This window comes from Schistocerca nitens, chromosome 3, assembly GCF_023898315.1.
Source record: "Schistocerca nitens isolate TAMUIC-IGC-003100 chromosome 3, iqSchNite1.1, whole genome shotgun sequence".
NCBI lineage: Eukaryota > Metazoa > Arthropoda > Insecta > Orthoptera > Acrididae > Schistocerca > Schistocerca nitens.
In genome coordinates, this window is record NC_064616.1 from 847,831,338 (window position 1) to 847,853,779 (window position 22,442).

The 22,442-nt window shown below is 43.5% G+C and overlaps 1 non-coding gene across 1 annotated transcript; it reads left to right on the forward strand.

Annotated features, from left to right (window-relative positions):
- Positions 1-22,150: 22,150 nt before the first annotated feature.
- On the forward strand, positions 22,151-22,225 carry Trnah-gug (transfer RNA histidin (anticodon GUG)). The gene has a single exon. It is a non-coding gene; the product is annotated as a tRNA-His (tRNA).
- The last annotated feature ends 217 nt before the right edge of the window (positions 22,226-22,442 follow it).

Sequence of the window (22,442 nt, forward strand, 5' to 3'; positions counted from 1 at the left end):
TACAAACATGAGAAAGCCATTGGGAAATCGAAAACATGAAACAGAAACATTCTTCGCTTATCCCGTCTATCATCCTACAATGTCATCCGAAATTACAGCAAAACACAAAAGGTGGTCAAACAAAATAATGTTAATTTCCCAGTTTAACGACCTCATAAAGAAAATCAACTCCCATCGATAGTTATTTGCTCTATCGGTCTCCATTTAACTCCGAACTAGAATACTGAAATGTAATCGAAACTCGAAGAAAAGAAAAATTCTCTGGACGAATGTTCAAAGCAAGAAAACAAGAAAAACCAGACAGTCACAGGAAATCAAGCATATCAGTTCTCAAGGAAACAATATAGTTCATTCTCCTTTTAAGAAACCGCAGACTGCTAGTGGTTTTCAGGGTGTGCTGACCTCGATTGACAACGTCAGGTTCTTCTAAGACTGTATTTTCCACGTCTCTACTTTGAACTGCAAAACTAACAACTAGCCATCACGTCTGGGAGCTACTGCAGTGATGTCTCACACCTCTGCAATTAATCAAAACAAGCTATCAGGAGACGGAAATTGTTGATGAACCTCTTTGCCTGGGTACATGGACATAAGGCTCTTTTCAGTCCTTCCGTACTCGACATGTAGCTTGTCCAATCTCCATAGATCCCAAATAGCTATCTGGAGAAAATTATATGTTCCTGAAATTACTCACTGTATCCTCCGACTCTCTGAACGTTAAGAGTGCCCCCACCCCCCTCTCTCCCACTTTCTCTCTCTCTCTCTCTCTGTGTGTGTTTGTGTGTGTGTGTGTGTGTGTGTTTGTGTGTGTGTGTGTGAGAGAGAGAGGAGAGAGGCAGAGAGAGAGAGAGAGAGAGAGAGAGACAGACATCAGACAGAGAGAGAGAGAGAGAGAGAGAGAGATACATAGACAGAGAGAGAGATAATTAGAAAGATAGAGAGACAGAGAGAGAGAGAGAGAGAGAGAGGGAGGGAGACTGACAGACAGACAAAGAGGGAGGGAGAGAGAGACAGAGGTACACAGAGAGAGAAAGAGGGAGGGAGAGAGAGATAGAGAGAGAGAGAGAGAGAGAGAGAGAGAGGGAGAGGAACTTATAGGTTAATCAATATTAGAAGAAATGTTTCACGTATTTTTGGAAGGATCCATCGGGTGACAATAGAGGGAAGAAAGTGATGAATTTGAAATAACGAAAAATAGCCTTAAAAAGGCCCTCTTGATTTATTCCTTTATTACGTACGAATGCGGTCTTACGTACAGGTGAATGATCTTCCCGTGGCGTGAATTTTCCTTCACTATATAGTATTTGCAGTGAATGCACCATCACGTTCTTCAATATGCAGGCGTACTGCCTGTTATCAAGGATTCCCACAGTACAATGGAGCATTCCTGCTCCTCTCGCAGAAATCCAATCCCAGCAGGAAACTGATAGCCAGGCACTTCTGCATATTCTTTGCGATGTCTTGTCCCTCGTGGCCGGTAAACAACTCTTGGGGCACCGTTGTCGTGAAAAATTCTTTCTGATTTGTGAAAATTATGTCTTCCCACGACGCATTCAGATGGAGCACTGCGAATGCCAGCCGGTAAAACACATTTTCCTTGCTGAGTTCGTCTTTTACAGTGGATCTGCGTGCGTGCAGTGCAGCTTTCTTCTGCCTTTGCCGAACTGTGTCACTGGAGCCGGGAGAGAGATTGTCTCTAGCCGCAACCGATTCGAGTTTTGGAAGGGAAACTGTCGACTCTTACGGACAAGCTATGTGTCCTACTGCTGTGTGCTTTGTCTCTTCCTGCCTGAGCCGGGAATTCTGCTGGTAGTGCCGTTTTCAACATTATCTTCCACCATATCTTTGTGGTTGTGGGTGGCACGTCATACCTCCTGCCAGAATCGCTAATCGAAAACTTGTCTTCTTCAGTCAAAGCGACGTCTTTATCTCGAATTGAACGCTCTCATTGGGGCCATTGCAACTGCCTGCCCTCAATGTTATTTCCGCTTGCTGCTCTTATGCTGACGCCTGGGGAAGAAGTTAACATGCTGCCGTCAAAAGGAGCGGCAGTGATGGTAGACTTGCCGCTTAAGTCTCCCAGTAAACCTTTGTGGCTCTAACATCTGGAGGCCGCGTAGACCAAGAGAGAGATGCATTTTCAAGGTTCGAATCCCACTCATGACATGGACGATTTTATCTTGGGTTTATGTTCCTCTATGCGTTCCTGTGTTTGTCCGTGAATTAATGAACAAATAATAGATAAATGTACTGTAAAGTTGCTGCCAATAGTTAGCGTCTATAGCATACATGTATCTAAGTCTAACACAGTACACATTAAAAGTCTCACCGAACGACCTTCGGCTGCAGATGAAACTAAGGCAAAAGGACGCAGGACGCTCGTTCACATGTGGTCCAATTTTGAACTATTGAAACATGCAAGCGCCCATTGCCGAGTTCTTAAGAAAAAGGAAAAAGAAACACGTGTAATGGAAACAGCTGCAGCAGACGTATATGTAATATATGTCAGGCTGTTGTTGGTTCGTTCTGAATACCATGTATTTATTGGGTCCAGAGATTGAGTCTAGTGATCCACTTCTGTCGTCCTGAGGTTCCATCTATCACATGGGTTGAAATTAGATGCACAGTTCCCAATATAAAGGCAACTTCTATTCGCATAGCCATCCTTCTGGTGAATTTCAAAATGGTTCAAATGGCTCTGAGCACTATGGGACTCAACATCTGTGGTCATAAGTCCCCTAGAACTTAGAACTACTTAAACCTAACTAACCTAAGGACATCACAAACATCCATTCCCGAGGCAGGATTCGAACCTGCGAACGTAGCAGTCGCGCGGTTCCTGACTGAGCGCCTAGAACCGCTAGACCACCGCGGCCGGCTCTGGTGAATTTGTACAGCTTTAACAATACACGTTACTTCTGCTTGATAGTCGTCGTGTGAATGCAGAAGGCCTAAATTCTCATGAATGGGCCAGATTTGTGACAAGCGTAGCTGGTAAATCAATTCATCTGCATACTATAGATGTTTGCTGAATCCTACGCAGATGAAGCTAAGCTTGCATTGAGTACAGGTAGTGTGGTCAAAGTAAGTGTCTTTAAAGGCCTTCGACATCATCAGTACGACAAAAGAGATAAATCAATATCGGATCAACTACTATGTCTGAGATAAGTAATAAACACCGTTTACAGCATCTCAGTTACAGTCATCCATCCACAATCGAGACAACGAGCATATTATACTTAATCAGAGGTCAACGGTTCGAGCTGAACCTAGCGCATGAATAATGACATCTAGTGGAATATTCCTTTGTTTATCTGTGCTTATTATGTTTGTTACCTGTAACTAGAGTTCCTCTATTGTTCAAAGGATTCTCACGACTTCTAGCACTGTTGCCATGATGGTCCATCAGAAGGCTGCAGCTCACATCAACATCGTCTGATTCATTTTCCCCTTCTCATTGTTTCTTTTTGGGGCAGTTGGTCTGTTGTTAATTTGTTTGTAAATAATCGCAGGGCCATCCACACGAAATGCAGTGGCCCATGACTTGCGATCAAGACGTAATCCGTATATGATAAAAACCTGAATAATGCTGTAAAAGCCGTGAAGAAATTGGGGAGTTTTTATGACATAGAAAAGTTTGTGGAACTTGGTTTCACAGCGTCAACAATGTAATCCAGCATTGTGATACAACATTTTGCTTATGTAGGCTAGCGACTGGAAGATACAGCGAATCACAAGTTTCACTGCTGTCATTCCTTACCTCGACGTTTGGTTTGCGTGCAACGAACTATAGCGAGATAAAACCCATTAACGGCACTTGTGTCACCACTCGAGATGCTAAAGTTTGAATTTAAACTTTTCTGAAAGCCTTTCATTGTCGGCATACCTTTTATCTAGTAGTCAGTAACAGACTTAATAGAGTCTAGTTAATATTTTCTTACAATTAGATGATACAGTAACGTTTCTTTAGTAATTTGATAATATTGTCCATTCATTAGAGCTTTAATGGTTGTATGTAGGCACACAAATACTCATTACATCCATACTCTTTCGCTCTTGGTCGAAGCATTCTGTCGTGAATTTATTGGGAAATTGTAACCACTGCTTTCAACAGTTAGTGATGGTAAGTATTAGGTGTAGCTGTACTAATATGTAACATTTCCTACGCTGAATTGGTAATGGTTTCATGTACCGTCCTATCTTTTAAGAATAACTCTGTTTATGTTGCTTTTGTGGTCGGATATTTTCTCTACCACAAGACTTTACATTTATGGTGACTTTAACTACTTGAACAAAACTATTTGAATTATAGCAAAGCCGATATGCAGTAAGGGAAGCTATTTCGTTTCTCTCACATTCGATTTCATAATATGGCTACATATTATCAGTAATGTCTTTCTTTCAAGTAAATTCGCACAAACAATAAAAAAATGGAAACATCTAGATTCTAACGCTGCACCTTCAGATTATCAGTCCACCCTTCTATTAACCTTTTTCCAAAGGAATCTTCCTGGCGCCCGGTGGGAGGGGTTAGGGCAAAGTGTGCAGGGCTCGCAACCCGAGGCCTGGCCACCAAGACTCGTTCCCTCCTCCCAGGAACCAAGGAAAACGTAGGGAACGTGGAGTAAAGCTAGAAAGAACATCAATGATTTATTACTTTATTCAGTGGGTTTTCCTTGTTTAAAAATATTATTAATACCAGGGAGAATAGTAGGAAACTGAAGTCGCGACGAGCAGGGAGCATCAAGTAGCGAGACTCGGCGAGACATCTTCGCATACCTTTTCGGAGAAGAACATTCAGATGACCAGAGAACAACATATTCTAAGAGTCGAAAAGGCGTGGATCAACTCCTCATTGCAGTGACATCCCTACTTTGGGGTGGGTTAAGAAAGACACTACAAAGGAAATTGGAGAAAAATTGTCTATATTTGGGCTGTGGAGAACTCCACAACGACGTTCATTAAGGAAGGGCCAAAAATTCAGGACATTATTTTCGCCGTCATCGAACAAGCAATGAGCTGAGCATCCACAATTCCACTTCATGTGGCTCGTCTTTATTTTTGGGGAGTATCCTGAGTCCAGAAAGAGGAGGAGATGAAGAAGCAACTGATGAGTCGTCATATGGGTAATTAATTCCAGGATTCATCGCACCAAGAACCAGATATTTATCGCTGATCCGCACACCAGATTATGCATGTCCGTGTCTAGAACATTACAAGCGCCACACAATGGGGTGTCTGCAAGGTGAATGCCATGAGGGCGTCACCGACATACTTGCGCCCCACTGACCGTAAAATACCATTCATACTGGATGTCAGTGGCAAGATAAGAAGCATACACGATCGCCAGACGGAATGGCTGTCGACGTGGGAATGCTTCCCTTCAACCACATTCGGTGGCATGTGCTGCTGACGAACCCCATATATCGCCTTCGTGGATGTCAAGCGCATTGGCAGTATCGCAGTACAGACGTAGCTCAGATCGAGGAAGAAACTGCGGAAGTTTGTTGGGTTGTTTTGGGGGAAAAGACCAAACTGCGAGGTCATCGGTCTCATCGGTTTAGGGAAGGACGGGGAAGGAAGTCGGCCGTGCCCTTGCAAAGGAACCATCCCGGCATTTGCTGCGGAAGTAAAAGAAAGGCTGTGCGACGTCCGAAAGCTGGATAGGGGTTAACAGGGAGTGTGGTGCAAGGGCCTCCAGCAACAGGCTGGTAAGCACGTAGGAAAACGGTGCCACAGCACCATCTGACAGCTGACGAGAAAGGGCTATCTCTCTGTCAGCGGCATGATACTAGATAGACTAAACCGCCCCTGCACCACGGGAGGGTGGGGGTCTCGTACCTTATCTTAAACCGCAAGCCATGGTAAACATAAGAGCCCAATGCCGCTGGCATGTGGTGGGCCATGGCCGGAGGAATATGAAGTGTCTATGCCATGTGCGAGATACGTGACACCAAATATACATCTACATATTGTGTCCATTGCAGAAGAGAGAGGGCTCGTAAACGATGATCTAGGAGTCCTGCTCATACTTGGGACAGTAGGTGCTGGCGGTTGAGGGCAGTCCTATACCACAAATCGCTTGCGAAATCGAGTCCTAAGCATCGGATAGTTTCAGCTACACGAAGTGGAGCAGCACTGGCTGCATGAGGCCCTGGACGTGTATCTTTGGCACTCGATTTGCGGACGTTAAGGCAGCTACCAGAAGCTTCACTGTGGGTGGTAACCGATACCAGTGACGTCTTGATCTCAGCACCACGATGAAGAACGATGATGAGATCGTCCACATAAGCGGCGGAGCTAAATACACGGCCGTCAAGAGACGGCCAGGACAGGTGTTTATGGAGGTTGCAGAGCAACGGTTCCATGGCGAAAGCATACAGTGGTGCAGAGAGCGGGCAGCCTCCTCGCACTGAACGGCGGATCAAGATGGGAGGGGTGAGACAGCCACTGTAGAGTACACAGGACGGAGTTCCACGTAGGAGACACATTACGACGTCGACTGTATTATCAGGGTATCCCATACTGAGGAGCGCGCTTTACAGTCACGTGCTTGGCTGAAGTCAAGAGCTGCCAAAAGTCCAGGCACACGACTAGCGTGAACAAGAACGATTATTTCCCGAAATTGACACAGGGCTGTGTGGATGTTATTGGCACATCCCAAACCAGATACCGGTCCGTCCGTTTAAGCCGAGCAGCCCACAGACGGGTAAAGATCTTCGTGTCACTGTTGAACAAAGTCAAGGGTCACTAATCGCATATCTGTGATGTACACAAAGGCTTGTGATTGGGAATTGTGAAACCGTCGAAGAAACCGTCTGGGATCTGTCCGAGAGGTGACATAAAGTCCCGACAAATTTCCGTCGACACCGACGAAATGTCCGATAAAATTCTAGTGGGAGGCTATCAGAGCCAGGCGACTTGCTCATAGAACCCGCCCGCGTAGCATTATGGACTTGCATTCCCAGGAATCGAGCCGAAGTAGAGTCGGGTGATGACTATAATGTTGTCAGGGTAGTTGACGCTGTTCATATTACAGCATATCATAATTTGCATGGAGGACAGACCTTATATCGCGTTGGGTGTCTAAGTGCCGCCCATCATCAGTCGTAAGAACATTAATCAAAGTCCTGTGACTGTGGTGCCATTCCGCTATCGCATGGTACACAGACGGTAGCTCCTGCGCTAACCGTCATGCATGCATGCTCTGGCAATAGCACCTTCAAGGTGACGTCGAGAGAGGGATGTGAGTTGTGCCTTGGCACGATTCATAGTCGCCTGACGCTATGGCGAATACAAAATCACTGTACATTCACGGAGAATAGTGAAATAGAACTCCTAGATTCGTCGCCGCTACGCTGTGACCTCCCTTCCATAACCAATCAAGGCTTTTCGGAGGGCAGACTTTGCAAAGAGAACCCACCATAACAAGACAGACTGATATGCATCACGGCGCTGACAACAAGCTCTCCACGTGATCACGATGGGCTGCCAGCAGTTAGGCGATTTAAGTTGGATTGTGTTTAGTTTCCACGGTGCCTGGCCGCGCCACACCGTTTGGCGGCACAGATTGATGGCACAGGTATATGTGTCATGGGCAGAGAACGCAACAAGCCAGACTTCAGCAGCCTATACCCCAGCAACAATGTCGTGGAAGATGAAGACGATCGAGCGACTGGAAGAATGGCTAGTGAAATGCGCAAAACCCTGGACGATCACTATGAACATACTCCCAAGAGACCACTAGGTTAAGGTGCTGGAGAATTACCGCTAGTGCCTCGCACAGAGAGTAGTTTGGGAATTTGTCTTCAGGCGCCTGTGTGAAGCTGAAGTCGCCTCCCATGATCATTGCATGTGCTGACCCAGGAAGAGAGGTGAGACTACCCCAGAGAAAAAACAGGAGCATTTGCGGTGGTGACTTGAATCAGATGGCGTACAGAGGTTGATGATCCTGACGCTGCTGAACATGAGAGTCATATCTCTGCCATCAAGGAGATATGCAACTGTATGAGCGAGGATACCGTCATGTAGGATGATCACCACACTACTAGCAATAGGAGAAGCATGCAAGACGTGTCACATAAAGCCATGGGCAGCACAAAAGATTGCAACATGCACTTCCTGAAGGAGGGCAACGTCAAAATCCGCAGCATACAGCATTTCATGGAGTAAAGCTAGTTCGTGGCATGCGCGAATGTTATTGTCATTGACTGTGACTATGCGACAAGTTTTAAAAGCTACCATCGCCAGGAGTACAGGCGATACAAATATGGTGGAAGCATGGGGAGGTCCCTGTTAGGCCCTCATGGAAGGCCACATCACTGTGATGCGGAGGGAGCCGACCCCACCAAGGGGGCTCCATCGCTCTGTACATTTCCAAAACGTCCATAGCAGCGACGTCGTCCCCCCAGGAGACAAACATCTAACAGGGCTGGTTCAGTGGAACACTATCAAAAGCGCGCCCACAGGTAGCGTCAGACACAGAAAGGGAAGCAACCGCATCAGACGCAGGTGGGGAGAGGTAGGTGCCTGTAGATGGTAGTTGACTGAAGACGGAGGCGGGGGGAGACGTCACGGTGTCCGGTGCCATTATCATGACGCCGCACAACGTCGACGCACAGCTCTTCATTTATGCATACAGTACTACTGAGGATCGAAAAATGAATTCCGAGAACATCTTGCGGCGGGAAGCGCATTGCGTCCCGTGTAAAACATTCTACTTCATACGCCTGAGTCGTTCATGGTCCAATGGAAAAGTTAATTTGGCCTGGTGGTAGGTAAACGCTATGATAGTGAATGAAGTCGGACTCAGACAAGCAACTACACAGAAGTAAACAAAGACGCACTCTCTCGCAAGCAGCACAACAGGCGAGACGCAAACAAGGCGTACTTGCCTCACCACGGCCGAAGCCACGAGGAACAGATGTCAGAGTAGTCTCTTTGTACTTGACTTCATATGTTCGAAGAACCTAATTTTATGGCTTTAATCATCGTTCCAAAACGTGCGAAGCTATAATTTCAAGTTGTGAGCGTCTTCAGAAAAAAAAAAAACAGTTGGCACAATTGGTCTTCCATTCTTAATTAGCCTAAATAGTAGATAGTGAACCCTTATAAGCACATTCATAGACGTTTTATTGCCTCTCTACAGCATATTTATTGGTATCCAGGTGCTGTTGCTGCGATTCGAACATTCAGTCAGTTCATAATTGGTGTTGGAAAGTAAGCAATCCTTATCACATCGGGCATAGGTGAATACAGAGTGTTCATAAAATGTCTCGCATTTACAGAATCAACAGCCCACTTCGTCTGCCGGCCGAAGTGGCCGCGCGGTTCTGGCGCTGCAGTCTGGAACCGCGAGACCGCTACGGTCGCGGGTTCGAATCCTGCCTCGGGCATGGATGTGTGTGTTGTCCTTAGGTTAGTTAGGTTTAACTAGTTCTAAGTTCTAGGGGACTAATGACCTCAGCAGTTGAGTCCCATAGTGCTCAGAGCCACTTCGTCTCTCTGACTTCACACCTGGGCCTATTTTATGCTGCTGTTATCAAATGGTCCGATTTTTCTGCCATTTTGTCTACAGTGGCCAGTTGTTAGTTGTTGAATGTACCAATGATCACAATATCTGTACCTATACCAATAAAAACCTGTGTATAGTGTGGTTAAAAACGCTCTGAAAAGACTGGAAGGGGTTGCAGGGTAGACTGTGCTGAGAAATGATTGTTGCGCCATTTCCTAGATAAGAAATGAAATAGGAGTAATCGCTAATGTCGATTTGCAGTAGGATTTTGGAACACATACTGTGTTCGAACATTATGAGTTACCTCGAAGAAAACGATTTGTTGACAAGCAGCCCCCACGGGTTCAGAAAACATCGTTCTTGTGAAACACCACCACTAGCTTTTTATTCTTACGAAGTAATGAGTGCTGTCGAGAGGGGATATCAAATTGACTCCATAGTTTTAAGTTCGCAGAAGTCTTTTGACACTGTTTCTCAAAGCGACATTTAATCAAATTGTGTATCTGCAAAGTATAGTCTCAATTGTGCGACTGGATTCGTGGTTTCCTGTCAGAAAGATTATCGAGTAAAACAGAAGTAATATCTGGCGTTGCCCAACGAAGTGTTATAGACTCTTTGCTGTTCCTGCTCTACACAAACGATTTAGGAGACAATCTGAGAGGCCCTCTTAGACTGTTTACAGATACTACTGTCATTTACCGTCTTGTAAAGTCATCAAATGATCAAAATCAATTGCAAAATCATTTAGGGTAGATCACTGTATTGTGCAAAAAGTGGCAATGGACTCTAAATAATGAAAAGTGTGAAGTTATCCACATGAGTACGAAAAGGAATCCGCTAAATTTCGGTTACACGATAAATCACACGAATCTAAAAGCTATAAATTCGACTAAATACTTAGGAGTTGAAATTATGAATAACTTAAATTTAAGCGATCACTTAGATAATATTGAGAGGAAAATAAACCGAAGACTGTGATTTATTGGCAGAAAATGCAACAGTTCTACTAAAGAAACATTGCGCTTCTCCGTCCTCTTGTGAAGTATTGCCGCGCGGTGTGGGATTTGCATCTGATAGGATTGATGGGGGATATACAAAAAGTTAAATAACGGGCAGCACATTTTGTATTACCGCGAAATAGGGGAGTGATTGGCATGGATATGATACACAAGTTGTGGTAGCAGTCAATAAAGCAAAGGCGTTTTTCGTGGCGGCAGAACCTTCTCATGAAATTTCATTCACCATATTTCTCCCCTGAGTGTGAAAAAATTTTGTTATTGCCCACCTGCTTAGGGAGAAATGATTATCATTCATCATAATAAAATAAGAGAAATCAGAGCTCACACGGAAATATTTACGTCTTCATTTTTCTCGCGCGCTGTTCAAGAGTGGAACGGTAGAGATGCAGCTTGACGGTGGTTCGATAAACCTTCTGCCATGCACTTCATTTTGAATTTCAGAGTACTCACGTAGATGTAGATTGGTTGCAAAGAGAAGAGGGAGCGGGTATAAAGTACGCAGGTGGTCTGTGTGTAAATTATGTTAGTTGACAGCCTTTTTACACCATAAATAATATCTTCGACTTTCGAGAGAAGGTTACATAATTTTTGCTACATACCTGGCGCCATATTTACACATCATTTAAAAATTGCATCTGATTTGTTGGAAAAAGTAGGGGGAGGGGGTATAAAGAACACAGTTCGTCTATTTTATCATTTTGGATTTTTAATATTTCACTATGGTGGGTTGGAGGCATGGGGAGAGGAGCTTTTAATTTTCTAATTAACACAGTTGGGGCCGCGCCGGGTAGCCGTGCGGTCTGAGGCGTCTGGTCACGGTTCGCGCGGCTCCCCTCGTCGGAAGTTCGAGTGCTCCCTCGGGCATGGGTGTGTGTGTTGTCCTTAGCGTAAGTTAGTTTAAGTTTGATTAAGTAATGTGTAAGCATAGGGACCGATGACCTCAGCAGTTAGGTCCCATAGTCCTTACCACAAATTTCCATTTCCTTCCCCTTTCTTGGATTTGTATCCTGTAGTTGTGCTGCCCTGTCACTCTGGTGATCGCCTCTCTGAATGATTTAATAATTCATCTATTCGATTTCTCAAGACACAATTGATAACCCTGGGTGTTGTCTGGCCTCAAACATCCTACTGGTATAATAGTCTGTGGTGCACTTACCTTCACTTGATCCCAGTTATTAGTGCTCTCCTGGACAGTTCACTCTGCCCTAGCAACTCCCGTTATTTTAGACTTGTTACACTGAAATGAAAAAGGTTTATCATCTATCTGGACTGATTTAAACGTGACGTTCACATTCTCAGTGATCTCCCTAAGTTTGGACTTAGCCCCACTAAATGATTTATTTACTAATACAAGAGGACCCTTTGCACTGATGCCTTTGACATATGAACTATTAGCTGAAGTAGTCTTGCATAAATACAATGTTATACACAGTCTCAAAACTATTGCTGTTTTTGCTTCCCTGAACTATGTGTTGATGCTGTAGTTCTGTTGGCTTCTCTTGTAGTTCCTTCTATAAGTATTGCTACCTCTGCTGGGCTCTCATACAACTTCTCTGGTCTGCTGGACAAGTTCACCACTTTTCCCTGGTTCCGGGTGTCCTCCTACTTCTTTAGAATGCCTCTATACAGCACACCCAACACAGCAGACACCAGAAATTATATATCGCGTTGTGGCGCAACAAAGATGTTGCCTATAGGATACCATCAGGACAATGACGACAATGTGGGCTGAGGTCTGCGAAAGTACCATTAATGTGGTGGAGGTGAAAAAGTCTCCTATGGTGCTTAGCACATGTGATTCTGGAATGGAGAGGAGAAATTGTTAGTCTCGCAGGAAGTGAATAAATGTGCAAACAATTAAGGATTCAATTTAAGAACTATTTATTTGTCAGCAGTTCAACATTATACAGGGAGGTGTCGTACACTGGCTTCATATCTTTCCAAAGCATTGAGTACACCCTACCACTCCATATGTTAGTCCTTTCCAACAACTCCTGTTTCCTGCGTTGTACTTTTCGATATCAGAGACATCTACATCTATATTTATAATCCGTTCCTGTTCCAGTCGCGTATGGTTCGCGGGAAGTACGACTGCCGGAAAGCCTCCGTGTGCGCTCGAATCTTTCTAATTTTACATTCGTTATCTCCTCGGGAGAGGGGGTAGCAATATATTCGATACCTCATCCAGAAACGCACCCTCTCGAAACCTGGACAGCAAGCTACACCGCGATGCAGAGCGCCTCTCTTGCAGAGTCTGCCTCTTGTTTGCTAAACATCTCCATAACGCTATCACGCTTACCAAATAACCCTGTGACGAAACGCGCCGCTCTTCCTTGGATCTTCTCTAACTCCTGTGTCAACCCGACCTGGTACGGATCCCACACTGATGAGCAATACTCAAGTATAGGTCGGACGAGTGTTTTGTAAGCCACCTCCTTTGTTGATGGCTCAAATGGCTCTGAGCACTATGGGACTTAACTTCTGAGGTCATCAGTCCCCTAGAACTTAGAACTACTTAAACCTAACTAACCTAAGGACATCACACACACCCATGCCCTGCGACCGTAGCGATCGCGCGGTTCCAAACTGTAACGCCTAGAATCGCTCGGCGACACCGGCCGGCCTTTATTGATGGACTACATTTTCTAAGGACTGTCCCAATGAATCTCAACCTGGCACCCGCCTTACCAACAATTAATTTCATATGATCATTCCACTTCAAATCGTTCCGTACGCATACTCCCAGATATTTTACGGAAGTAACTGCTACCAGTGTTTGTTCCGCTATCATATAATTCGTCTTGCAACTCATTCAGACAATGCACAATAAAATACTTTAGCCACAATGGAAGGTACGTCCCAGGCAACACTTATTTTTTCCTGTAATATAACACACAGAAAATACTGAATTGTACTTGGTGCAACTGTACGCATTTATTCACAACAGAAGATAAATGTGAATAGATTATATAATTTCAGAGCAGTTCTTGTTGTTTGCCATTCAACTGACGAGTGATCTGCTAGACTGTCACACGTCTATCCTTTGTTATAATCCGCATCAATCGTTAGCAAACATTGTCGCCAACACAGTTTTGTCTATTTGACGCTAGCGGCGGCGTTCTGAGTCGAATCGAGGCACACGTGATTCAATCATGACTGGGCGGCAAGTGAAAATTTCAATACCTGCGTGATTTCGGATTGTCCCATGCTTAGGCTGCAAATGATCTGATCACAACCAAATCTACATTTACGTCTACATATACACACCGCAAGCCACCATAGGGTGCATGGCGGAGGGTACCTAGTACCGCTACTAGTAATTCCCCTTCCTTTCCAACTCACAAATGGAATGAAAGAAAAACGACTGTCTTTACGCCTCTGTACGAACCCTAACTTCTATTATTTTGTCTTCGTGCTCCTTAAGCGAAATGTACATTGGCGGTAGTATAATCATTCTACAGTCAGTCGCAAATGTCGATTCTCAAAACGTTCTCAGTACTGTTTTGCGGAAAGAGCGTCCTTTTTCCTCCAGGGAGTCCCATTTGAGTTCACCAAGCATTTCCGTAATACTCCTGTGTTGATCGGACCTACTGGTGACAAATGTGGTAGCACACGTCTGAACTGCTTTGATGTCGTCCTTTAACCCAACCTGGTAGGGATCCAAAACACTCGAGTGGTACTCAAGAATGGGTGGCACAAATATTGTATACGCAGTCTGCGTTATGACTGAGATGCACTTTCCTAGAATCATCCAACTATACCGAAGCCGACCCTCCGCCTTACCTACTAGTGACCTTACGAGCTCGTTCCATTTGGTATTGCGTTGCAACATTGCTCCAAGGTTTTTAATCAGCGTGACTGTGTCAAGCAGCACACCACTAGTACTGTTTTCGAAAATTATCCTATACTTTTTCCTGCTCATCTACATTAAAGTATTTTTTTTTTTTACATTTAGAGCAAGCTGCCATTCATCACACCAAATAGGAAATCTGTACTCTTTTACAGTCACTCAACAACAACAACACTTTCCTGTACGCGACGACAACATTTAACAATACGGCAAGCAGTCGCAGATTACCGCTCATCCTATCTGTCAGCTCGCTTATGCATATAAAGCGCGAGAGTGCTGGGCACTGCTGACGATATCCTTCTCTCTCATAAGCACTCGCCGTACATGAAACGTACTGGGATCTATTACTTAAGAAGTCTTCAAGCCAGTCACATACACTATGTGATCAAAAGTATCCGGACACCTGGCTGAAAATGACTTACAAGTTCGTGGCGCCCTCCATCGGTAATGCTGGAATTCAATATTGTGTTGATCCACCATTAGCCTTTATGACGTCTTCCACTCTCGCAGGCATACGTTCAATTAGGTGCTGGAAGGTTTCTTGGGGAATGGCAGCCCATTCTTCACGGAGTGCTGCACTGAGGAGAGGTATCGATGTCGGTCTGTCGGTCAGTGAGACCTGGAACGTAGTCGGCGTTCTAAAACATCCCAAAGGTGTTCTGTAGGATTCAGGTCAAGTCTCTAATGCAGGACAGTCCATTACAGGGATGTTATTGTCGTGTAACCACTCCGCCATAGGTCGTGCACTATGTACAGGTGCTCGATCGTTTTGAAAGACGCAATCGCCATCCCCGAATTCTCTTCACCAGTAGAAAGGAAGAAGGCGCTTAAAACATCAATTTAGGTCTGTGCTCTGATAGTGTAACGCAAAAAAACAAGGGGTGCAAGCCCCTTCCATAAAAAAACACGACCACACCATAACACCACCGCCTCAGAATTTTACTGTTGGCACTACACACGCTAGCAGATGACGTTCACCGGGATTTCGCCATACCCAAACCCTGCCATCGGATAGCCACGTTGTGTACAGTGATTAATCACTCAGTACAACGTTTTTACACTCTTCAATCGTCCATTGTTTACGCTCCTTACATCAAGCGAGGCGTCGTTTGGCATTTACCGGCATGATGTGTGACTTATGAGCAGCCGCTCGACCATGAAATCCAAGTTTTCTCACCTCCCCCCTAACTGTCATAGTACGTACAGTGGATCCTGATGCAGTTTGGAATTCCTGTGTGATGGTCTGGATAGATGTCTGCCTATTACATATTACGACCATCTTCAACACTCGGCGGTCTCTGTCAGTCAACAGACGAGGTCGGCATGTACGCTTTTGTGCTGTATGTGTCCCTTCACGTATCCACTTCACTATCACATCGGAAACAATGGACCTAGAGGTGTTTAATATTGTGGAAATCTCGCGTACCGACGTATGACACAAGTGACACTCAATCATCTGACCACGTTCGACGTCCGTGTGTTCCACGGAGCGCCCCATTCTGCTCTCTCACGATGTCTATGACGCCTGAGGTCGCTGATATGGAGTACCTGGCAGTAGGTGACAGCACTATGTATGTAATATGAAAAACGTATGTTTTGGGGGGTGTCCGGATGCTTTTGATCTCATAGTGTATCAGGGAAAATATTCCGCACGCTCGAGTCTTCGTTAACAGTCCGCAATGAGACATTGTGTTGAACGCCTTCCGTAAATTTAGGAATATAGAATTTGCCTGTCGCCCTTCATCCGTGGTTCGCAGGATTTTTCCAAGAAAACAGCGAGCTGAGTTTCTTATGAGCGATGATTTGTCAATCCGTGAACAGAAGCTTCTCTCTCTCAAGGAATTTATTATATTCCAGTGCACTGACACTACACATTTTGCGAGTTCTGCGCATGACTGATAGTACGACGTTTGACGACATTTCATTCTCGTGACGCAGGAAACATTTCCTTCGACGTTATCAGTCTCTCTCTAAGATAGCAGCTATTTGTAGTTCCAGTGTTCACGGATGCCAAACAGTCTTTAAATTCGTAGAGATGCTTGTCTATCTAAATACTGTTGAAAGTCTCAATTTACTCGAGACTCGCGAGACTCTGAGACCCCGAAGCAGATTCATTAGCATTCCATTAATAATAAAGCGCACCAGGTTGAAACATACTGCATATTTAATGCGAGAGGAATCGATCAAAGCTGTAGTCTACGCTGAGAAGGGGCAGTGCGTCCCTAAAACAGTCCACTTACACGACGCTTCTGGATGTTTTCCTTTTTAAAATAATGTTCGAAGGATTTATTTTTTAACCGTTGGAAATTGTAGATGCGTTCAAATAAATGTAAAGAAGTTTAACATTTTTGCCGAGCAAGATGGCGCAACGGTGAGACTATGGACTCGTATTCAGGGGATGGCATTTAAACTCCTCATCCAGACCTAAAATTTAGGTTCTCATTGGTTTCCCTAAATCACTTAAAGGTCACGGCCGATTTCCTTACCTAACTTTCTCCAACCCGAGCATGAGCTTCACCTCTAAAGACCTCGTCGTAGACGTGATGTTGAATTCTAGGCTTCGTCTTCTTTTCTTATTATAGTATTTTTCACATCCTCTTGTCGTTTCCGAAAATGTAAAAAAGAAAGAGCTTCCTCATAAAGAACATGGTAAGAACAGCACAGTGCCTTACTGGAAATTATGCTATTGTTATTGGAAGTGGTATGCCCTTGATATCCTACGAACTGTGAACTGATTGATCCAGCAGCTTACACGGACACTTATTGTTGAACGTGTAATTCGAAACAGGAGCACAAATTCGTATTCTTGACGTACTCAAAAAAGTTGGAGATGAAAGAAACGGTAAATGACAGAAAAACCTAGGATCTATCAAGGATCGACAATTGAATATTTGAATTTGCTGTCTGACACTTAAAACTACTTTTCTTTTTCTTCTTTCTACACCTATGGTCCCCTTTTTTTCGGGCATCTGTACCTCCACTTCTAGCAGATTATTGTGCTCACCAAATTTTCACCTTCTTCGCCAAGAGTTTTGTTATTTTCATGATGGAATCATTAGTATTTCTCATACGAATTAATCCTAAAAGTTAGTATTCTTCTTAAACTGATACCGTACGTATAGAAATACAATAAAAAATAAAGTAATAAACCTGCTGTATCTTTTTTCCTTTACGTCTCTATTAATTTGAAATATCACTGAACGGATTTTTTAAATTTGATTACATGCATTATGGATCCTTTTATACATGATAAACTCTACTTTTAATTAGACGTAAATAAAATCAATAGAGGTGGAAAAATTCCCATTTTAATAAAAGTAATTGAGTGAATCTAAGATAAGATCGTAACAGAATGTAGAAACTGAAGTCTGTTATACGGAGATAGAGACACCACAGTATTAAAGCTAGGAGATTTAATTGTTTTTGTATGCACACTGAAGATAGAAAAATCCATCCAATACAAGGTTATTATAAATGATTGAAGCGATTTCACAGATTTGCTGTAGCTATGTTGTGTGGCATACTGCCATAGGAAAACTCAAGAAGTATTTCTCCATATGGGCCCCTGCTGATTCTCAAGAATTTATCAAGTCGATAATCAAATTCCTCCCACGCTCGGCGCAGCATGTCCCTATTCTATCTGTTTCAAAGCAGTATGGATGCGAATTCACAGTTATGACTAGTTTGTTGGTAGAGGAGGTGTAAACTCTGAATCTTTCATATGATCCCACACAAAAAATTCATCAACCCCACCACGACCGATCCATCGGTTTCTCAATTTCCTGATTAAGAATTCACAAACATCATGATGGAGGTGCTGTGGAGCACCATTCCGTTGGTAGATGAAGTCTACAATGTAGCAGCACGAGTCAGTTTTCCAGCCTGCCCAGATACACTTGTCCTATAACGGTATTTTTGTAGAATAAAAGTGGGACGTAAACTTTTAACCTTGAAACTGCATAGAACACACCAACTTTTGTTGAATCTCGAATGTGCTGCACAAAAGTGTGTGAATTCTCTGTCAGCCAGATTCGCACGTTGTACCTGTTCATTGTGCCTTTCACAAAAAATTTTGCTTCATCACTGAAGATGAGTTTCTCACAAAAACCATCCTTCCCCTTAACTGTGGCATTTGTGCCGAAAATTGAAAGTGCTTCACTTTGTTATCGGGAGTCAGGGCTCGTAGCAATCACAGGCGATAAGGGTTCAGCTTCAGTTGTTTCCTCAATATAGCCACTGTGAATTTATGAAATCGCTTCAGTCATCCTCAACGACTAACCCCTCTTCGAAGGCAAACTATGTTTCTCTGGCAATACATAAAAGTCCTACACGTGAGAAACTGGAAAATTTAATGCTAGGACTGATAACCTGTTAAATCGTTGTGAAATTAGCAGTTAAGAGCTTTCATAGCTTACAAAGCTTATTAACAATAATAGCAGGACTAGAACGGTGTTTATGAATCATATTTGACTTTAAAGTCTCAAGCATTATTCTACACTGAATTTGACTCTTGCCTCTAGCCTCTGAAGATACTTTTCGACCTTCATCTTTGAGCTTGTCCTTTGACCTTTAACCTTTCTTTGAGTTGTGACCTCATTCCACATCTACTGGGTAGTGTATCGACCGATCGATACTCCATTCACGTAAGAGGTCCTAGCGTTACGTGTGACATTTTTATGAATAATTTTCCTTTGGAAACAGAATCACGTATGTGAGAGATGAGTTTCCTTGCGTTTCTGATAAAATACATTTCATAATGGAGTACAAAATCTTCAGGTGATATATTATTTTCATTTGTGCAATGAATATTAACTCCTCTCCCTCTACATACCCCTGCTCTCGTTCCCAACGATGCTGACCCCCTCTTCCCCCACCTACCCTCCTAGCATATAAGAGTGTATCAGGTTTGCATTAAACCAGCAATTTTAGAAGTGCAGAGGTGTACATGCACGTTTTCTGAAGTCAGCAACAGTGCACACGTTTTTTAGTTTAAATAATACGAATCACAGCAGAGGACTCTGCAGAACAACGTAAATGAGATACAGTCAATTAAGGAACTACCTCTTTCGTTACTCTCTGTAAGGCCGAACAAACTCGCCTGATTGCTGCATCACACCCTCTGGCTGACTGCTTCACGTCTTTGACGGATCGCCCCTCCCTCTAAATAAATACACACACACACACACACATTACTCTTATTACACGTGTATTATTGGTTGAGGACCGACAGGAGTTAGAGGGTCCGAAGTGACCAATAGCATTAAAGACCTTGAGTGAGCTGCCACGTATAATGCGTTCGGAACTTGACATACACCAAATACTCAACAACTTTTCTCTCATGTGCATTTACCCCACCTAAAATATGGTTCGCATTTTCAACATTTCTAAACAGAACTTACAGCGCCAGTCAAGGAGGAAATAGCGTTTCGATCATCAGAAATTCTCCACAGCTGCAAGAAACATTTTAAGCAGTCTGATATGAAGCACACTGCTATTTTATTGGCAGACATGAAGGAGCTGTACATGTGATATGTAATTCAAACGGCCTGCAATTAAGTGGGTGTCTCCCTTATTTCTTATATCTTGGAATCATTCCCTTTCTTGATCCATTTGTCATCCTCGTGTCTATTTGTCTACTTCTCCCTAATTTACTTCATTTCTTCTTGATCGATTTGCTTGTTCCTGTCTCTCCTAACAATTACCAACACATATCTCTACATTTATAACTGAGTGATCATAAGTTTAGAATGGCATCCTCATTAAAAGTCCAAGCATCACCTCAGTAATTCAAAACTGATAATACACACTATTTGTGAAATCTTCATGTAGATATTATCGTATAATAATTTTGGAAACTCTGTATAATTTACCAGAAGCAGCGCAGGGCATTCTAACTCTTCTGTGTATTTGCTATCCAGTTGTTGTCTTCTACTGTAATAAATATAAAAACATATCAACCACTTCTACGAAATCATTGTTAGTTCCTACATTTTTTCATTAGGTTAATGACAGAATATTTCAGTCTACTTATAAGTGATTTACAGACCTACTTAAAAACTTTCTGGATTATGTCCTTTCAATCGTTCTTGAAGTTTACCTATTTCAGAAACAAAAAGTTCAATAATTTAAGTAAAAACTGATTAAGATATACTCCAGAAACGCGTAGTCACTACTTTTTTTTGTTAAACTATCTGAAATCGACGTCTGTGTCTAAAGAGAGTAGCTTTAGTGCTATGGAAACTCCTTGCATAACTTATTTTTCAATACTGAATTTCACAATAACCTGATGAAGTCAAATGGAAACTATATCACTGACGTACATATATATTCTTAAAATAGCAATACACTGATGAAAAAGTTGCAGTCAGTATGCGTGGGATAGCGACGAAAGTGCTCCTGCTTTCATACGAAATCGCATCCTACACCATGACTCCAGGTGGGGGTACAGTGTGCCTTGCACGCAGGCAAGTTGCTCGGAGGTCCTCGACTGGCTAACCAACACACGGCAACGAGACAGAACCAGCTTTCATCAGAAAACTGAACAGACCTCCACCCTGCCCTCCAACGAGATCTCGCTTCGCACCACTGAAGTCGCAAATGACGGTGTCCTCGAAGTAACCAATTTGTAACAGTTCGTCGCGTCACTGTGGTGCCAATTGGTGCTAAAATTGCTGCTGCAGATGCAGTAAGATACACCAGAGCCGCATTCTGAATACGATGGTCTTCTCTCTCGGTAGTGCCATGCAGCCCTCCGGAGCTCGGCCGTCTTACGACCTTACATCCCCGTGACCAACCCTACCAGCAATCACGTATAGTCGCTACATTCCTGCCAAATCTTTCTGCAGTATCACAAAAGGAAAGTCCAGCTTCTCGTAGCCCAATCGCATGACCTTGTTCAACTCAATGAGGTGTTGATAAGGGCGTCTTTGTTGCCTTAAGTACATTCTTGACTAACATCAACGCGCCACGTCGAGTCTCAAAAGTAACTAACTTTCACTACCGTTACAGCTTGTACTGAAAGCAAACCTGATTTTCCTCCTCACAGGGGCTACTGGAGCAACTCTTATGCGACTGGCACGAAATCTGAATGGACATCCTATTTCAGATGTAGAAACACGACTACAATTTTTCGTTTATGTAGCACAGTTACTTCTTGGTGTTGTGATTTTTTTGTCAGAGTATTATAAAGACCAAATTCCAAAAACAGAGAAAATATTCCGGACGACTCTTACGAGAGACACTCGGTATGTCACAAAAAAAGTAACACATTCTGTTACTACAGGTGATGGCGGTAATGATGATGTTCTGTACAGGAGGTCATCAGCACTATTATTCAACAATTTGGATACGAATGTTTTTTTTTTCTTTATGAGAAGTATGCATCAAAAAGCAAAATATAAAATGCAATTCTTAGCAACCCTACTACACCTGTTGAGACGTGGGACTTAGGGAAAGCAGGAAAGGTGTGGACGGGGCCTAACCAGTTACTGTTGACAGAATGAGATATTCACTCTGCAGCGGAATGTGCGCTGATATGAAACTTCTTGACAGATTAAAACTGTGTGCCGGACGGCGCACACTCCGCTGCAGAGTGAATATCTCATTCTGGGAACATCCCCCAGGCTGTGGCTAAGCCATGTCTCCGCAATATCCTTTCTTTCAGGAGTGCCAGTCTTGCAAGGTTCGCGGGAGAGCTTCTGTAAAGTTAGGAAGGTAGGAGACGAGGTACTGGCGGAAGTACAGCTGTGAGGACGGGGCGTGAGTCGTGCTTGGGTAGCTCAGTTGGTAGAGCATTTGCCTGTGAAAGGCAAAGGTCCCGAGTTCGAGTCTCGGTCCAACACACAGTTTTAATCTGCCAGGAAGTTTCAGTTACCGTTGGTTACACAGAAAACACATACACTTTATTAAAAAAAAAACAGATTTTCAACAATCATTTTTAAAAAGATTTTACTACACTGGTGGCTGAAAGCCTTATTAGAAAAATGGTAAGTTATTGTCGGCTGAAGGCCACAAACAATGTTACATAAAATAAACGGCTGAAGGCCTGATTAAGAAGGTT